This window comes from Nyctereutes procyonoides, unplaced genomic scaffold (genome assembly GCF_905146905.1).
Source record: "Nyctereutes procyonoides isolate TBG_1078 unplaced genomic scaffold, NYPRO_anot_genome, whole genome shotgun sequence".
Taxonomy (NCBI): domain Eukaryota; kingdom Metazoa; phylum Chordata; class Mammalia; order Carnivora; family Canidae; genus Nyctereutes; species Nyctereutes procyonoides.
Genome location: NW_026575145.1, coordinates 4,322,623 through 4,340,214, shown reverse-complemented (window position 1 = coordinate 4,340,214; position 17,592 = coordinate 4,322,623).

Sequence of the window (17,592 nt, the reverse complement as noted above, 5' to 3'; positions counted from 1 at the left end):
TGTAAACTACAATAATCTTCCTAAAGTGATTGTGTCCAATAGTCAATGGCAATACAAAAATATATTCCTCATAATGAAGAAGTAAGAGTATGCTCTTTTGTAAAGGGGACCATCATGACCCAAATTTGATTTAATCTCTGAGATGGCAAATAGCCTATTCAATAAACAAAAAAGTCATGAACCAAAATTACATGGTCCTGGACATTAATTGAAACAAATTTTCTGGTTTGCCACATGGACTTTCATTTTAGTCACAAAAACAACATGTTTCTCAATTTCGTTTATCATATCAGATGACCAGAAGCCTCTAAGCATCTATTGAGTCCCCACAGATCAATGGAAATATTTTCCAAAGGCTATTCATGTGTTCTAAGACAATCCCAGAGTCCTGTGAATACTACTACTTTTTATTATATTATACAGCATTGAAATAACAGGAAACCATGGGACCTAAAGAGCTAGCTTCAAAATCTGGCTTATTAGGTATTAGCTGTTCAATTAGGATTAGGTTCTTTATAGTAATTTATTTTGTTATGTTTATTTTTTAAGATTTATTTATTTTAGAGAGAGAGCGCACATGTGTGGGGGTGGGGTGGAGCAGAGGTTAGAGCGAGAGATAGTCTTAATCAGCTTGGAGCCTGATGGGGGGGGCTCAATCTCATGACCCTGAGATCACAACCTGATCCAAAACCAGGAGCAGATCACTTAACCAACTGCACCACTCAGGCACCCCAAAGTTATGTTTAAATATATTTTTAGAAACCATAACTATAGTTTAAGGGAGGAATGGATAAACACTGATCTTAGGAAAAGATTGATCTAACAAATCATATGTTGCATAATAATAAGCAAATTCCACCACTATTTAAACAGGAAGACTTTAAATTTAAGTTTAAATTTTAAAAAATATAAAAATAATAATGTAACACATGTCTAATCATTGTGCTTGTGGCTTTCTGATACTATTACTTATATCATAAATTGATGTGAGGATTTAAGGAAATAATTTATTTGAAAACATCTGAAGCATAATGGATCCTCAATAATTTACACATATATGTCAGACAGGCTCTATAAGTTTCTACCTTTAAAATATATGCTGTAAAGAACTTGGTTTTGCCCAAAGAGAAGTCTAGCTTTGCCCTCAATTTTTGATGTCATGTCATGTCAATTTTTATGTCATATCTGATAGAAATGTCTTTGTTTAAAGGAGAGGCTAGCCTCCCAAATGGGTGAAACTTGTCACACTCAACAGTCTGCAGTGGGGACTGGCTATGCCAAAAGACCAATCATATTTTAGGGTGTGAGATATGGGTCACATGGCATCTGTAACCTAGCATTTGGTTTCAAACACAAGCATAATCAAGCAATCCATCATGACTATATAATGGAGCCCCCTACAAATTCTGAACGTTGAGGCTAGGCTGAGCTTCCCTGGTTGGCAATACTCAGCGCATATTGTCACACATCAATTCTGTAAGGGTATATATCCTGAGGACAAAGGAGGCTTCACATTTGGAACCCACTTAGACTCTGTCCTATAAAAGTCTCTTCCTTTGGTTGTATCCCTTCCCAGTAATAAGTCATAACAGAGAGTATAATACTTGTCAGTGAGTTCTGTGACTCCTTCTAGTCAATTATCAAAACTGGGTGGCTTTGACTCCCAGAGAAATGGGTATGTTTTCCCTTCTGGTGTTTGAGGAGCCAGCTCAGGGTCCAGCATACCCATAGTATCATATGATAGTCCCCTCTGCATCTATCTTCCCAACTCTTCTTGGATGAACAAACACTGACCAGTTTTCAGGAGAATAATTTTGTTCATCCCTGTGTTGGCCAGAGGCATTAGGGCACTGTGAATTCTGAGTGATTTCCTACAGTATTTGTTCCTCTCTCCAGGTTGGGAAGTGATAAGAACCATCCCAAGAATTGTCAATAAATTTTTATTACTTAAGTTAAAAAAAAACAAAAAACCTGTGTGGCTTTGAGAGCCCTCTCAAGCTTGCAATTGGTGTTAGAAATCAGAGCAGTCTTAGGGGCAGTGCCTTTAATCCTTATGGTTCGCTAATTCTGGAGTAAAATGATTTTGTATCATTTAAGTTCATATAAATGACAATTCCTGGCTCCAAGTTTGCCATTTGTGGTAAAGTGTTCAAAAAAATATTTAAAAAGCAAATCACTGGACTCTTCTGAAGCATCACTGTTCTACCAATCATACATTTTTATGACAAAGAAGTTACATAATTTAAAAAATATCTTCAAGTACTTAATGCTTGTTTGGCTAAAGATAGATATGGTTCCCTAATTTTGTGTGAAGGCCACATCCATAAGATTTACCAAATATTTAAGATTTTTGCATATTGAAAGGATTACACTATAATTGAGGCTTTATTTTTCTATAAAATGATAAATTGGTCTAAATTGTAATATCCAGTCCAGAGTCCTGTGATACCTGACAGGTGTTTTTTTTTTCTAATTCAATAAACAATATCCTATCTGCCTACTTTCAGTGTTTGGAAAGCGCTTATGTCCCACAAGATCAGTCCTAAGAATCTATATCATATCGTGGAGAGGCCATAGGATAAAAAAACAAGGTGATTAGGGCAGCTCTTTTATTTATAGTATAAAGATTTTTAGAGTTTGATTAAATTGCCATCACTGTTCTACCTTTTCTACAGAACAGTGGTATTCAACTCAGTGTGATTTTCTCCCCCAAGGACATTTTGCCATGTCTAGTGACATTTTTCAGTTTCAACATTCTACTCACATCTAGTGAGTAGAGGCCAGAGCAGCTGTGTAACACCCTACAATGCACAGGGAAGCTTCCCACAACAAACAACTGTCCCATCTCAAATATCAGTAGTCCTAAGGTTGAGAAATCCTGTTCTAGAGATGTTATACAATTTAAATCAAACTGAATGTTTTGTCCCTGCGATCAGTACAGAATTTCATCTTGGTTCTTTCTAAAGATATCATTGTTCTTCCTACATTTAATGAGGCAACCATACCTAAAGGCCCAAATCAAATACTCTCTCTTATGGGAAGTAAAATCCAGAGGTATTTATGCTTCATAGGGGCTACACATGGGCATCCTTTGGAGAAACTAAAAATACAAATTTCTCAAGTTCCTCTTCCAGAAATTTTTAATCAGTATGTATGCCTGGGACCTATGAATGTCTATGTGTGACCACTCTCCAGATAATTCTAATTAGAAACCACCTTTGGGAACTGCTAATCTAGAGAGCCATCTGAATACTTCATTAAAAATACAGATTGTCAGGCCTATCCTAGAACCACTGAATCTGAATTTCCAGTGCTAAGACCTACGAAGTTGTGTTTTTAATAAGTTCCCCCAAATGACTCTTATCATTGGACATGTTTGGGAAACTTTGGCCAAGAGGGTATCTAAAAACTTAGAATCTGTGACCATGGCTTACAAAGAGAGTAACATCCTTTCATGAGAATGACATAACTAAAAGAGATTTTTTTAAAAATTGTTGTTAGAAGCAAAATTCAGTCTATCATGCCCCAGAGGAGCAGGGACTATTATATTTTTGGTTACAAGAAAGTTGATGTCTGACAGAACACCATGGGAGGAAGTGCTTGACCTCTTCTCTATGAAGCTATTGTCCCTAAAACTGTTGAAAATGTACTTTGTAGAAATATCATTAGTAACTTTTCCTTTCCATGGATATTGTAGAGGGAATTTTCTCAGCCACTGCTTTGGATACCATTTCCAGATTTGTGAATACAGACAAAATGGCCAACAAAGACAATGAAGAACAGCAGACCAGGATTAATGATATGCTTCATCTTCTGCCAGGGTTGAAGCCCTCCAAAATTGGAAATCCCAAGTGACCTCCTTATGCATGAGTACAAGAACTCAGCCTTAAACTGCACTCCTGCTAGTACTTCTGACTAAAGCATTTCAGACACAGATCAGCATCAGCACTGATGAGTAACTAGATAGGTTGCATTAAGTGAGTCATATCTTAAGCAATGGGCAGAGCTATGTTGAGTAGCCACAGAAAACAAATTATCCAGAAGTCAACTGTTCCCTAAAGTTACAAGAAAAGCCTGCATAAGGATTAGTACTTATTTGAAAACAACTTCTGGTGGTCTCTAGTATGTGGTCAATTGCAGATTCATGCAATTCCAGTTTAGAAAGGATCTGAGCTATCATTTAGTTCAAATATTCACTACATTAACCAGCTCTGCAACCCAAATCTAGCTATATTACAGATTATCTTGGGAAGTTTTAAAAATTACATATTCTTGGACCTCACCTTAGCCCTGCTGCACTTACATCTCTAGCGGGTGATCAAATATCTAGATTAAAGCTATACTTTGTGTATTTGAACAGCTTTTTTAAATGCTTCCTTAAACTGTTGTAAAAAGGTTCCCTGTAACTCCCAACTATCGATTCCAGTTCAATTATCTGAGGCCCGTTCCGGAAGTCTGCTTTTCTCTCAGCTAACCGTCTCCAATCTTCCCATCATTTAACATGTGACATGATATTGAGCCAAGTTCCTAACATCTGCCTGGTCACCCATAAATATTTTCTAGTTAGAGTATCATAGTCCAGAAGAAATCCAGCCTTCTAGTGTAGAGTGGAATGGGGCAGGCACCTCCCTCACATTCTAGATACCATTTCTATTAATGCAGCCTAGCTGTTCATTTATGCATCACATTGACCTTACCTTAGCTAAATTTCAATCCCTCTTTGCAATCATGTTATACTTTCTGGTCAAGTTCCTCTTCCATTCCTCCACATATACTAGTCAAAAATCTCCGTTTAACATTCTATTAAATCCCATCTCCGGTCCCCTTACTCTTAGCTGATAGCCATGCTCATAATCCACAGAGAAAATATATAGACTGTATCAGGCAGATTCAGTAACTCAACATCTAAATCAAGCATCATCTAGCCTAGAAGTTCTTCATATTTTTTAGACATCAAAAGAAATCTCATCAAATCCTAAAATCAGAATTCACTAAGTCTAACTTTTTTCTAACTTGCTAATTCAGAAACCTCATTAGTAAAGGAAATAAGCCAGTAATATGGTAATATGATTTATTCTGTCACATTACTTGATTATGACATGCTATAGGATTTCTTTTTTGTTTTGGTTTGTTTTGGTTTGGGTTTTGTTTTCTTCTCTCTCTATGCCAGTTATTACCATAGCCATAAAATCTTTCTAATCATCAATTCCCATGGTGATATTTTAAAACAAGTTTTAAGAGAAATATATCAAAATTTGCTTGAAACTCCAAATACATAATTTGGGTTAGCCCAACTTGGCATGAAAATTGCAAATATATCTCTAGCACGGCCAAAAGTGACAATTTCTCATCACAGAAAACAGAATTCTCTTAAAAGTTCCTAAATACTTGGGAGATTGGTCAAACCCACTTTATGTTCTTTCCCTGAAACAGTAAAATATGTTCATTAAGGACAATGTGGTATATAGAAAAATACAAAGTAAGAAAAAGACACCCATAATTCCAAACTCAAAGATAAATACTATATCAGTCAAGATATAATAGGAGATAGATATATTTGTTTTATATAATAAAATACTTTTTATCATAAATATATATAATTATATGTGTATATATACATATTACAATTACATATACAATTATATATATAATTAATGAGACTTATTTTAAGGAATTGCCTTCCACAAATGTGGGGGTTACCAAAACCAAAATCCATACAGAAGGCCAGAAGGTGGGAAACTCAGGCAAGCATTTATGCTTCAGTCTTCAGACAGAATTCCCTCACCAGGAAGCCTCTATTTTTGCTCATAAACCCTGGACCTGATTGGATGAGGATCACCTACATTATCAGGGGTAATCTCCTTTACTTAAAGTCAACTTGTAGCTATTATCTGTATCTTTAAGATATCATCACAGCAACAGTTAGGCCTAAGTATTTGATTAAATAACTGGGTTAAATAACTATAACTATTAAATAACTATTAAATAACTATAGCCTAGCCAAAGTAACAATATTATTAGCCATCATAGCCATACAAAAATTCCTTTAGTCTTTTTTCTAGGCCTAAGTAAGAATGCACATGTGAGTTCTACGGTAAAACCTAACAAAAAGAAAAGCATCCCAAAAGATATTTCTTGTGTCAAATTAAAGGATCATGCTAATAACCAAGAGTTCCTTTTTTTTTTAAATTTCACTTATATACTATTATAAAAAAAGATACCAACAACTTCACATTCTCAGAGATGTATTTTGCTTGCCAGTTCAATTATGTGTAGTTGGCTTCCTAAAGGACTCCTAATGATCTGAGAATTGTTTCTGGTTGATGGTCTTAAAAGTTATCTCTTATGACTTGAAGAGTAACTTCAAGTTATCTTTTTCAAGACTCATTCTTAGCGTTCTGCTGAAGGAGATAAAAACTTCTACCCAACCATCTTCCCCCACTTAGCTACATGACACTCAAAAATAATGGAACAAATTTTTATTTATAATATCAAAATATGCTCAAAACAAAGCCTTTTTCCCACTTCCCCATCTAATCTCCATTTCCCTTTTTTTTCTTTTTCTTATAGAACTATACTTCTCAGGATGTAGTGTGCCACTATAAGCATTCCTGTCTTTCATAGCCAGTTGTGGCCTCAAAATTGGTTTCATTGTCTCAAGATACTGATGGAGATGAAAAAACAACATTCTGGCTATTTCAAAATAGTAGCACCTTTACAGTGGAAAGAGGTCTATTAGTCATACAAGTGGAGGTTTTGGGTAGGCCATATACACCATCAAATGATACAGATGGGATTTGAGCTATGGATTAAATGAGTTTATGAAGGAAGTCAATGTAGAGAGAGAAAAGAGATACAGTAACAGAACCCTGGGGTTTCTTCAGCATCAGGATGACAAAGAGAAATCAGCAAAGAAGATCGAGAATAATTAGCCAATAAGATAGGAGGAAAGCATCCCAGAAGTACAGAGGATGATAGATCAACGAAGAAAGAATACCAAATGCAAATGCTCCACTGTGTTAAATTGTGTTATTAGACTAAATGAGGATAGGTGTTACCTATTGCATTTGCCAGTGATTACTGAGCAGTTACACTGGAGCAGTAGGAGTGAAAGCCTGTTTAGAAAAAGTTCAAAAGAATAGGACAGAGAGTAATTGAATACAGTACTTGCTATCAAGGAAAGCCAAGGAATGAAGCAGCAGCTTAAGGGGAAAGTATGAAGAGGATATCTATTTGCTATTTACTTAAGATAGGTGAAAATAAAAAGCATGTTTGAAAGCAAATGAGAATGAGTAGGAAGAGAAACTTTGATGAGACCTGGTGAAACATTGATGATGCAGGGGGAAAGAAGAGATTAGCCTAATCTGTATCATTGAGTCAGCAGGAAGGAATAGAATCTGGCACCTCGGTAAAGGGATTGGCCATTGTTAGGACCAAGAAAAATTATTCAGAGTAACAGTAAAGGAGATAAAATCCACAGGAAAAGAAGCTTGTCAATGAGTAGATATAGAAGATGATAAGCACCAGCTTCAAGGCAATTCTCATGGAGAAGTTGCTGGCTAAACTATGACTTGATGAATAAATAGGATCTCATAAATTAGAGGTAATTAATGGAGATCAAGAAAATTCCAAATGAGGAGAAAGAGACTCCCAGTCCCAGAAAGATTGCACATACTCATTTCTCCCTTTTCTACCCTGCTAAGTACAACTCTAAACCCTGGAAATAATTCAAGAGGCAATGAGAAGGAGAAATCTGAAAGGTGGAAATTGGCAGGCAGACTGGTTAGAGACCCCAGGACTAGAGGTCCAGTGAGTGTATTGGCAGGGCATCTTACAAGCCTTTCCCCAACCAAAGACCATGACACAGGCGCACTATTTCCCAGTGCACAACCTAGCCACAGAAGGTAGTCCAGGTAGTATTCTTCCTCCCTTGGGTCAAAAGGAAGCCCGCCATCAAGACCAAGCAAACACAGCAGGTATTTGAAAAGGAAATGGATCAGGAGCTCCACCAATAATGTGAAGCCAGGGAAGTTCTCTCCTTCTAGCCAGATCTGAGATTCTCCTCCAACATGTCTTTACCTAGGGATACTATTGGCACAAGGAAAGGGAAATCCCATCACAATAATGTCTAGCCTGAAATGAGGGGGAAAAAATCAGAAAGGGTGACAAAACATGGGGAACTGTGGGAAACAAAAAGGGGTAGTGGGAGGGGAGGTGGGCAGGGGGACGGAGTGACTGGGTGACGAGCACTGAGGGAGGCACTGGACGGGATGAGCACTGGTGTTATGTTGGCGTATCGAACTCCAATAAAAAAAAAATTTTAAAGCAAACAAAAACAAACAAACAATAATGTCTAGCCTGGAAGCCTGTTTGTCCTCATGGGCCTGAAATGCTCCATCCTCCAAAAGGTGACACAGGGTAGCAGGGACACTGGCAAGGAACATTCTGCCACACAACTGCTTCTTATTCTTGGTAAGAATGAACCTCTCCCTCCTGCACCCGAGAGGCACCAGGCAGCCTGGCCAGGAAAAGCTCCTTTGGCCTCCTCAGGTGGCTTCAGCAGGAACCAGTGGAAGTTCCAAGGTAAAGGGCAGACCAAAATAGCACTACAAAGTCTCTGAAAATTAAATCTTCATTGGAACCGCAGCCCATAAAAGTAGGCCAGGATATGTAAACCAAAGCAGGGCAGCTGCCTGCTAAAATAAAAACTTTAAATATGACTCATGGCTCAGTCAGTTAAGCATCTGACTCTTGATTTTGGTTCAGGTCATGATCTCAGAGTTATGAGATCCAGCCCTGAATTGGGCTCCATGTTCTGCAGGGAGTCTGGTTGAGATTCTCTCTCTCCCTTTGCCCCTACCCCCTGTTCTTATGTGCTTACTCTCTCTCTCTCTCTCTCTCTAAAAATAAATAAACAAATAAATCTTTAATTAGTTAATTAATATGACCCAGGCTCTCCTGGACACCAATGACTAAAACATAATGAACAAATAAGAGACAGTTGTAGCATAACAATAATTGCCAGGTATGATAAGAACTTAAATACAAAAACTGAATATCCCAAGAAAGAAAGAATGCAAGTAACAATGATGAGAGCAGGAACCAGCATTTGTTGCTGATTCTGTGCTAGGTACCATTCAATGAACTTAATATGGATTAACTATTTTGTTACAACAATCCTATTGGTTAGGTATTATGCTTATTATTTTTCAGATGAGTAAATGAGGCATGGAGCAGTTAATTAATCTGACTTGCTAAACAGCTCGTAAGTAATAAATCAGGATTTGCTAACTAGCAGTCATGATTTTAACCTTTACTTTCTACTACTACTCTATAATTAATAAGGGTAGTTTAAGTAGGTTATAGTAGATGTAAAGGGTCATGGCTATCATTGTAAGGAATATAGGATTTATTCTATAAGCAAATGACTGCATGAGCAGATGTGTATTATAAAAAAAAATAACTCTGGCAATAATAGGAAAGATTATTTAGAAGAAGAAAGGCTAAAATAAGAAAAGCACATAATGGCCACAGTAAATAAAGGAAAGGATATTAAGGATCTAAACCTGACAAGTAACAATGTTACCGATGAGAGGCTATTACCAGGAATAAAAGGAGTCTTTATCAAGAAGACAATAATTCTAAACATTTATGCAGCCAACACAAAAGCCTCATGATACATGAGGCAAAAACTGATAGAACTTCAGGGAGAAATAGACAAATCCATAATTATAGTTAGAGATTTCAGCATAACTCTCTCAATAATCTAGAGAACAGGTGGATAGAAAATCAGTAATGATATAGAAGAAGTAAACAACACTGTCAACCAATTGTTGATTCTAAAACTGACATTTATAGAACACTCCAACCAAAAACAATAGAATATTTTAGAACACAGAGCACTTACCAAGATAGGCCATATGCTAGGCTATGAAACAAGTCTCAATAAATTGAAAAGGTCAAATCAAACTAAGTACATTTTATGACAAAAACATTATTAAGTTAAAATCAATAGCAGAAATAAATCTGAAAAATCTCCAAATATTTAGAAATCAAATAACATATTCTTTAGTAACTCATATATCAAATGATACAAAATGAAGTTGTAAAATATTTGAACTGAATGGCAATGAAACCACGAGGTATTGGAACTTATGAGATGCAGCTAAAACACTGCTGAAAGAAATGTGCAGTACTAAAAGACCACATTAAAAAGATATAAAGATGGGCAGCCCCAGGGGCGCAGCGGTTTAGCGCCACCTGCAGCCCAGGGTGTGATTCTGGAGACCCAGGATCAAGTCCCACGTTGGGCTTCTTGCAAGGAGCCTGCTTCTCCCGCTGCCTGTGTCTCTGCCTCTCTCTCTCTCTCTCTTTCTCTCTCTCTCTCTCTCCCTCTTTCTCTGTGTGTCTCTCTACGAATAAACAAAATCTTTAAAAAAAAGAAAAAGATATAAAGATTTAATCAATGACATCAGATGACATCTGAAAAAAAAGAAAACAATACATAAGGGAATATAAGTAGAAAAATATAAATAATGATGATGAGAGAAGTCATTAAATTAAAAAAAAAAGTAGGGACATAAATGAAACCAAAGGTTGATTCTTTGGAAAGATCAATAAAACTGATATACCTCAAAAAAAAAAAAAAAACTGATATACCTCAAGCCAGACTGATTTTTTTAATAGATATAGAAAGAGTCAGAGAAAGAAAACAGTTACTAATATTTATTGATATAAAATACCGATAATTTTATCTTAATTAGAAACAGAATATCAATACAGATCTTATGGACATAAAAAAGATGAAATATTATAGCAGATACCACAAACAGCCATACATCTTTTGAGAAATATAATTTTTTATGTAACTTTCTTGTGGGGATTTTCCCGAGCAAAAGTCCCTCTTAGGGTCCAGACCAAGATGGCTTTTATTATGATGGCAACATGGGATGTTCCTGTATTTCCCTCCTTCCACAGATGCACAGATACAGCTACATATAGAGCAGTTCCCTCTGAGAGAAATTCAGAAACTAGCTGAATAACTTCTACATATCAAGCAAATTAGAAAATACTTGAAATAGATAAGAAAGTCTGAGACATACTCTTTCTATAAATCCTACCCCAAGGCATAGCACTGTATAATCAGGAAGGAACTCTTTAATGCCCAGGTTCTTCCTCAGGAGTAAAAAGCTTGAACCACACATCCAGTGCCCCAACTTTTAAGACCACCACCAAATGGTTTGGGACTCTAAATTATCTACTTCTGAAGGCCAACAAGGTTTGCATTCAACTCACAGAGGACCAAAATAAAAAAAGCAGCTGTTAGTTCCATAATCTTCTGAAAGGATGCAGAAAAAGCATTTGACAAAATCAACATTCTTTTATGATAAAGACTACAAGCAAATTGGATAGGGAAGGAACTTATCTCATCATAATAGAGGCCACATATGACAAGCCCAGAGCTAACATCATATTCAAAAAGCTGAAAGCTTTCTTTTGAAGATCAGGAGCAAGACAGAGATGCTCATTCTTGCCACTTTTATTCAACATAGCACTGGAAATCCTAGCAAGAGCAATTAGGTATGAAAACGACATAAAAGTCATCCAAATTAGAAAGGAAGACAAAAAAAATTATCTCTACCTATAATGACATATTTTAAGTAGAAAACCCTACAGACTTTACCAAAAACTTCAGAATAAATGAATTCAGTAAAGTTGCAGGATACAAAATGAACTTACAAAATCAGTTAAGTTTCTATACACTAAAAGTGAACTACTGGAAAGAGCAATTAAGAAAACCATCCCATTTACAGTATCAACAAAAACAATAAATTATTTAGGAATACATTAACCAAGAAGATAAAACATCTGTACACTGAAAGACATTGATGAAAGAAATTAAAGACACAAATAAAGAGAAAGATATTCAACATTCATGGATGGGAAAAAATAAATAGTTAAAATGTCCCTACTACCCTAAAGCCATTTATAGATTCAATGCAATCCCTACCAAAATTCCAGTGGCATTTTTCACAGGAACAGAAAGAAAAGTCTAAAATTTTTGTGGAACCACCAAAAACCCTAAGTCAAAGCAATCTTTGACCAGGAAGAAAAAAGGTGAAGGCTTCACATTTCCTGATTTCAAATGCTATACCAAAGCTTTAATAATCAAAACAGGGCAGCCCTGGTGGCTCAGCAGTTTAGTGCCACCTTCAGCCCGGGGTGTGATCCTGGAGACCTGGGATCGAGTCCCGTGTCAGGCCTCCTGCATGGAGCCTGCTTCTCCCTCTGCCTGTGTCTCTGCCTCTCTCTCTCTCTGTGCCTCTCATGAATAAATAAATAAAATATTTAAAAGTAATGATAATAATCAAAACAATATGTTATTGGCATTAAAACAGATGTGTAGATCAATGGAATAGAAAGCCCAGAAATTAACACATGCATATAAGTAATGTTCAATTAATCTTCAACAAAGTTACTAAGAATATGAAATGGGGGGATGTCACCTGACTGGCTCTGCTAGAAGAGCATGATACTCTTAATCTCAGGATTGTGAGTTTGAGCTCCACATTGGGTATAGGGGTTACTTAAGTAGATAAGAAGCTTAAAATATGCATTGGGAAAGTCTATTCAATAAATGGCATTCAATAAATTGTATATTCACATGTAAAAAAGTGAAACTGCACTCTTAATCTTACATCATACATAAAATTTAACTCAAAATACATTAAAGACTTGAGTGGAAGACCAGAAGTCATAAAACTCCTAGAAGAAAACATACAGGGTAAGCACCTTGACATTGGTCTTGGCAATGATCTTTTTTTAGATGCCAAAAGCAAATACAACAAAATAAAAAATAAACGAGAGACTACCTCAAATTAAAAAGCTTTGGTACAGCAAAAGAAAACCATTAACAAAATGAAAAAGCAACCTATGAAATGGGAAAAGATAGTTGCAAAGCATCTATCCAATACTGAGTTAATTTCTAAAGTATACAAAGAATTCATACAAAAAAAAAAAAAAACACCAAAAAAACTGACATTAAAATAGACAAATGACCTGAATAAACATTCCAAAGAAGACATAAAAATCTAAAATAGATCCGGGGAAGATGGCAGCAGAGTAGGAGACCCTGGCTTTCTTCAACCCATGAATACAACTAGATCACTATTAAATCATCCTAAATACCATACCCCACAAATTGACCTAAAGTCCAGCAGGAAAAATTCCACAACTAAAGGTAGAGAAGAGGCCAGGGCACCTGAGTGGCTCAGTGGTTGAGCATCTGCCTTTGGCTCAGGTCATGATCCCAGGGTCCTGGGATCAAGTCAGACATCAGGCTCCCCATACAAATCCAGTCTCTCCCTTGCCTATGTTTCTGCCTCTCTCTGCGTGTCGCTCATGAATAAATAAATAAAATCTTAAAAAAAAATAAAGGTAGAGAAGAGGCCACATCAAAGATAAGAAGTATGGAGACATGGTCTAGAGGAGAAACAGAACCTGGCTGCTGCAGAGAAGAGGGAGATGCAGTCATGGAGAAGGGCTAGAGAGAGGGAGATCATAGGGGAATGCACAAGGAGAATGTTTCCCCATAGCCATTAAGTTGGAAAGTGAGAAGAGCTCAATTTTGTGACTTCTTGCAAGCAGAGGGACATAAAGCCTGAAGTTTTAAATCTCAGCAGTCTGGGCTCTAGGAGAGTTCAGAAACACTGGGATTTCTCTTGGAGATAAAGCAAGCAAACAACCTGGGGATATAGAGCATGGAAACAGCAATCTGAAGAGTGCCTGGGGGCACATAATGGAGATATTATTTGTTCTTCTTGGAGTATGTCTCTAAAGGAGAGTGTTAATGGACAAACTTCTCCAGGGGCAAAGGAGCTAGCTGGTACCATTTCCCTCCCATACCCCTCAGCATAAGTACAAGGCCACTTGTGGGAACCAGCACAGTGTGGACATTGACTGCCAAACTTGTTTACACTAACTTCCAGGAGAACTACCTTTCTCAGTCACACTTCAGTCCCAGTATGGTGGGCCCTTCCTCCAGAAGGCCAGCACAAACCCCTGCCTCCACATGTCTCCCAACCAGATAGTTTTGCAGGGCCTCAGTTCCAGTGGAGGTGGTGATGGCTCTCATTTCACAAGCAGACCAGAGCACATCTAGTTAAAATCTGCCACATTTAGGCCAGGGACCAACCAAACACTGCCCACAGCAGGCAAGCAGAGCCCCTGCAGATGACTTAGCCTGAGGGAGAGAGCAGCTAGAACAGAACAGTAGAGTGTATGATAGCACATACCAGAGACATTCCCTGAAGTACCAGATTCCAGGCACTACATGACCTCTTCTTCATAAAGCCATTACTTGCAGGAGCAGGAGGGGTTTAACTTGCATTTCTAACACAGAGAGCAGGCAGAGACTTAGATAAAATGAGAAGACAGAGGAAATTATCCCAAATGAAAAAGCAAGAAAAGGCTATGGCCAGAGATTAAGCAAAAGAGATATAAGTAATATGCCTGATGGAGAATTTAAAGCAATGATCATAAAGATACTCATTAGACTTGAGGAAAGAATGGAAGAAATCAGTGAGATCCTCTACTACAGAGATAAAAGCAAGAAAAATCTCAAATAAACAACCTAACCTCACATCTAAAAGAGCTAGGGGGAAAAAATTAAAAAGAGCAAAGGAAATAATAACTAGAACAAAAATAAATGACATAGAAACAAAAACAAAAAATAGATTAAATCAATGAAACTAGGAGTTGGTTCTTTGAAAAAATTAGTAAAATTGATAAACCTCCAGTCAGACGTACCAAAAAGAAGAAAGGACTCAAATAAATAAAATCACAAACAAGAGAGAAGAAATAACAACAAAAGCAGGAAAAAATATCCAATGGGAAAAAAACTGTCTCTTCAACAAATGATGTCAAGAAAACTGGACATCAACATACAAAAGAATGAAACTGGGCCACTTTCTTTCATCATACACAAAAATAAATGCAAAATGGATTAAAGATGTAAATATGAGACAGAAAACCATAAAAGTCCTTGAAGAAAGCACAGGCAGTAATTTTTCTGACATCAGCCATAGCACCATTTTTCTAGAAAGGTGTTCCATGGCAAGGAAGCAAAAGCAAACATAAACTATTGAAACAACATCAAAATAAATAGCTTCTGCACAGCAAAGGAAACAAGCAACAAAACTAAAAGGCAACCTACAGAATGGGAGAAGATATTTGCAAATGACATTTTTAATAAAGAGTTAGCATTCAAAAATATATTAAAAACTTTTAAAACTCAATAGCCAAATCAAAACTACAAATATTACTTCACACCTGTCAGAATGGCTAAAATCAAGAAACAACAGGTGTTGGTGAAGGTGTAATGAAAAGGGAACTCTCGTGCACTGTTCAATGCAAATTGGTGCAGCCACTCTGGAAAACAGTATGGAGGTTGCTCAAAAAGTTAAAAATAGAACTATCTTTTGATCCGGCAATCACACTACTAGGTATTTACCCAAAGAATATAAAATACTATTTTAAAAGGATATATGCACCTCAATTGTTATAGCAGCCTTATTTACAATAGCCAAATTGTGGAAACAGCCCACGAGTCCACCAACTGATAAATAGATATGGAAGCTGTTGCATATATATATATATGCATAATATATATATATAATATATATTACCCAAAGAAGGAATGAAGTCTTGCTGTTTGTAATGACATAGATGGAGCTAGAGTATTATACTAAGTGAAATAAGTCAGTCAGAAAAAGACATATACCATATGATCTCATTCATATGCACAATTTAAGAAACAAAACAATCAAACAAAGGGGGAGAAAAGAGACACAAATCAAGAAACAGACTCTTAACTATAGAGAACAAACTTATAGTTACTAGAAGGATAGGGTGAGGGGATGGGTGAACTAGGTGATGGGGATTAAGGAGTACACATGTCATGATGAGCACCAGTTGTTGTACGGAAATGTTGAAACATTATATTGTACACCTGAAACTAATATTACACTATTAACTAACTCAAATTTAAACAAAAACCTTTAAAAAATCTAAAACAGAAAAAGCTTCAAATTTAGAAAAAGGAGTTTAACTGGATTTTAAGTATCTTAGAAAACAAAATCATTTTAAGGACTTGGAAATACCAAAAAAGCAACTCTCATTCAAGAAGTCTAGAATAGGGATCCCTGGGTGGCGCAGCGGTTTGGCGCCTGCCTTTGGCCCGGGGCGCGATCCTAGAGACCCAGGATCAAATCCCACATCGGGCTCCCGGTGCATGGAGCCTGCTTTTCCCTCTGCCTATGTCTCTGCCTCTCTCTCTCTCTCTCTCTCTCTCTCTCTCTGACTATCATAAATAAATAAAAATTTTAAAAAAAGAAGTCTAGAATAATGTTTGTCAACCTCAAATCTGGCACATATTTTTAAAATATTGTACTTAACAAAAATCACTTCAAAATGTCACATGTTCTAGGGCCCCTGGGTGGCTCAGTTAAGCATCTGCCTTTGGCTCAGGTCATAATCCCAGGTTCTGGGATGGAGTCCCATGTGGCAATCTCTGTTTAGTGGGGAGCCTGCTTCTCTCTCTCCCACTCCCTGCCTCCGCTTGTGCTCTCTCAATAAATAAACAAAATCTTTTTTAAAATGCCACATGCTCTTATCATACACTAAACATAGGTAACAATGAATGTGAGAAAAATCTAACAATTATAGAGCATCAAAGTTTAATAAAGTCTGGAATCATCAATCTAGAGTTTTTACTAAACAGAAAAATACACTAACCAAATTAAATTTTTTAAGAGAATCACCTCATTTCAGCATATAGCAACTAAATTGTAGCTAAAGAAAATATTTTCCCAAAAGTCACCATAACCATAGAAACCAAGATGTCATTTATTAACATATAGCTTATATTAATTCATAATTACTCTTTAGAAATGTCAATAGCTTATCCAATAGTTCCCTCTTATCCACAGAGAGTATTGTCAAAGACCCCCAGGGAATGTCTGAAATCCTGTATAGTATTAGCCCTACGTATACTGTTTTTTCCTATTTCATACGTATCTACAATAAAGCTTAATTTATAAATTAGGCACAATAAGAGATTAACAACAATAACTGATAATACATTAGAACAATTAGAACAATATCCTGTAATAAAAGTTATGTGAATGTAATGTCTTTCTCTTTCAAATCTTTTCTTGTACTGTACTCACCCTTCTCCTTGTGATGATGATGTAAGATGATAAAATGCCTACATGATGAGATGAAGTGTGGTGAACGGTAGAGGCATTGTGATGTAGCAGTATGCTACTATTGACCTTCAAGGGAAAGTACATCAGAAGGAAAATATGCTTCCGGACCACAGTTGATCTTGGGTAAGTGAAACTATGGAAAGCAAAACTGCAGATAAGGGGAGACTACTATATAACAACTAATCATTTGACTTTATTCAAGTTTCTCTTCATACAAATTCAGGATACAAAAATTGAGCCAAGCTTCCAAAGGACTCATTACATTCTAAGTTGAGATGAAATTAAAAGTAGAAATATGCCCTCATGGCCATCGAAGCATATTTTT